Source organism: Triticum aestivum, chromosome 6D, assembly GCF_018294505.1.
Source record: "Triticum aestivum cultivar Chinese Spring chromosome 6D, IWGSC CS RefSeq v2.1, whole genome shotgun sequence".
Classification (NCBI taxonomy): Eukaryota; Viridiplantae; Streptophyta; class Magnoliopsida; order Poales; family Poaceae; genus Triticum; species Triticum aestivum.
Genome location: NC_057811.1, coordinates 449,639,157 through 449,642,643, shown reverse-complemented (window position 1 = coordinate 449,642,643; position 3,487 = coordinate 449,639,157).

Genomic DNA, 3,487 nt, shown 5'->3' with positions numbered 1-3,487 from the left:
GGGAAAAGTATATGGACACCGTATGGGATGCCATGGTCAAAGACTGCTCAGAGGAAGCTTGCCAAAGTTGAGGCACAAGCATCTCGATTCTGCTGGTATTACTGAAACTTTCGCCATCATGAATCAATCGAGTTTGTTTCCACACGAAATGTGGCAACTCGATAGCATAGCATTCTTGGATTGGATGGAGTACAACAAGAACATGAGCATTGTCACTTGTTTGGATGGAATATAAAAGGAAGGCCAAATGCAATTCTAGTGTTGAGCCAGCCACCCTTACAGTTACAGACAGTGTCCTACTAACTCATACCAGGATCATCACAAATAATTTATCTGAAAAAGATAGTCACCTCACGGTTGCAGCTGAGTTTGTCAACTTGACTTCAGTCCTGCCAATTGGTTGCAAACACCTGCATGCAACCATACTCCTGCTTACAACCTCGTTTGCATTTTTCCAGTAGAGTAGAGACTGCATTCAATAATACCCTTTGAACATTTTGTGACAAGAAAACGGAAACATATCGGTGTGCACATTTCTCAAACTATAGTTAGGTATACTGAAGAAAAAGAACTCGGATACAGCAACATCATATCACACTAGCTTCCTTCCTTTCTACCAGGTCGGTGGCCTGGATGCACGGTTATATGGTCGTGGATCATACGTGCCTCATTGTATATACCATCTCACAGAGATGCCAGCTACTGGTGGTCTCTCCCTCGTCTGCATTCGATAAACAGGACACACTGCTCTTGCTACATCATTTTTTTCTCGGCAAGGCATTGTGTTGAGTTCCATGTACCATGACCCGAACCCTCTCAACAACCACAAAACGGGTACTGCACTCCCTATGTTTTTGAGTTTTTCAGCAACCAGAACACCTCACACACCTTGTCCTGACAAAATAATGTACTGTAATAACTATCCAAACAGCATACAAGGCTACAATCACTAGACATATGTTCAAAGGATTATCCATGTACTTTGCTATTTGGTCCGCTTCAGCATCCGTATGCTCAGTCACATCTTTCCTGCATTTTTGGATCGAAGAGCAGGATTGTGTTCTATCAGCTAGCATTACTGTATCAGCTGCTCTTGAAGCCATCACAACCAAATACTACCAAACGTACGTAGGTGAGCAGGTGAAGCATACCTAATGCCAGTTTCGAGGAAGATAAATAGATGAATTGACAAATACCTACATTAGGAAGCACAAGAAGACCCAGAGAACTTGTTCATTTGTATTTTCATTTTGCAAAATAGAGAACTTGTCGATTGCAATGGTGCATCTAGCCTGATCACAGTGATACATTGCCGTGCCGGTCCATCTTGAATAACCACACAAAATAGAGAGAGAAAATATATAAATCCAATCCGTACTTGCAATTTTACGACAAAGGAAAAAACATTAATCTAACAAACTGCCCTCACGTGTTCTTTTGCCATTGCAGTATATTTAAGGACATCAAAAGTTCAATCTCAATTGAAATCTCAACATACAGCCCAGCTCATTTAGGTTGCAAAAGTTACACCAAGTAGAGAGAAAAGTTTTTGTTTAGCTGCTGTCATGGTTCATCGATTACATGCCAGATTAAACAGGCAGCCACACTCTAGGGAAAGCAAGAGCTGGTATGATTCTTACATGGCTTACTGAAGTTGTGTCTATGGTCGACATAGTGTACAAGATACTCGTCAAGGTTGTAGGGTCTGGCAGCTGGAGCAAAACCCTGTGTTACATTGTAGACGAACTGGTGCTTGGGTTCAGCCCTCCTGCAGTTCTTCTTGTAATTACGCTAACTAAATTGTTCATGTTTAATTCCATGCACACCACTTATTTAAGAAAATAGGAAATAAAATTCTTGTGTAGATAATGAAACCAAGCGCATTGTAGGGCAGCATATCAAATGATCAAATCTTGTGTATGCGGGGAATAGAATATGTTGCATTTTTTCCCCACCAGTGATTATTAAGCATTGATATTTCAATACCAAGTATAGTGGGGCAGACCTATTGTGAACTTATTAGTGGACCCAACTAGTAAGACACATTTGCCAATGGCTCAATTTGTACGCTAGAAGTTATTATGAACTCCATACGTAATCATACACTAGAAACCGCTATTAAAATATTTACTAGGTTGTATGCCTCGGAAGTATCTACCAGGGTACTGAAGGATATTAAAATATAAACGAACACAACCACATACACTATATTATCTATATAATTGTTAAAATATTAATTTGATAACATTTTTTTGCAGCATACAGTTCGAATATAACACAATGCAAAATTTCTAATAATATGTATTAGAATTCTATAATAAAAACACTATAAGTAACTAACAAAAATTGTGTGGTTAAATATGCTAGGTAAATAATAAATATACTTGTTAAGACTATAACACATTAAAAATAGGTCATAAGAAGTAGAAAAGTTTAATATAAAATGTATTTATTTCAATTCACACAGTAAATAAAATTTTGTTCAAACCGAACCTCAATTTGCTTAAATTTTTGATCAACTTACTTCTTATATCAACCACGTGGAGCCAAAATAATCAGCTATGTGGAAATGGGACTAATATATTTTAATTTGTTCATGTTTCAAATTAGAATTGACTTGAGAAACTAAATGTAACATCCCGATTTTAATAACCCTATATACGCACTATTTTAAACAATTGCTTCAATTCCAATCATATATTCAAGTGTTATGAATCTCTTCAAATTCTAACTTTCCCAAATGATCCACAACTTTTCACATGGCCTTTTTGAGAGAAAGATTTTCTACAAATGATCTCCAAAATATATGTGCTAGTAGGGATTTCCACTGGCATCACAATTCTGCTAGAGTAAAATCTGGGGGCTTATTGTTGGGAGTGAATTATACTTATGTAGATGTTATTTATCAGGAAGATGAGGATTATTATATAAAGTGATTGTTTAGGATGTGATTGTTTTTGGGGATTTGGTGTTGGTTCATCACTACTAGGGAAAACCTTATACACAGCATCTTAGCAGTAGCGCTGGACAAAATCATGCGCTACTGCTACTTAGTAGCAGCGCGCGTAAATAAACCGCGCTACTGCTATAACTTTAGCAATAGCGCGTACTAGCAAAAAGCGCTGCTGCTATGTTTGAACTGGGCGCACATGGCTAGCCCAACTTAGCAGTAGCGCGTATCCTCGCCCAGCGCTACTGATATTCTCCTTAGCTGTCGCGCTTTTCCCGTACACGCGCTACTACTAACCCTACCTTATCCTCCCCACGCGGCCGACCCTCTCTCACTCACTCTCCCTCTCAGTCACTCTCGCCCGCGCCGATACCCGTCGTCCGCCGCCGCCGCCGTCGTCGTCCGTCCTCCACCGAGGTACTCCCTCCCCCTCCCACCGCGCCGTCCTCCCTCCTCCTCCCACCGCGCCCTCCTCCCTCCGCCTCTGGCCGCCCCCTCCTCCCTCCTCCACCGGCAGCCCTCCTCCCACCGCCCCTC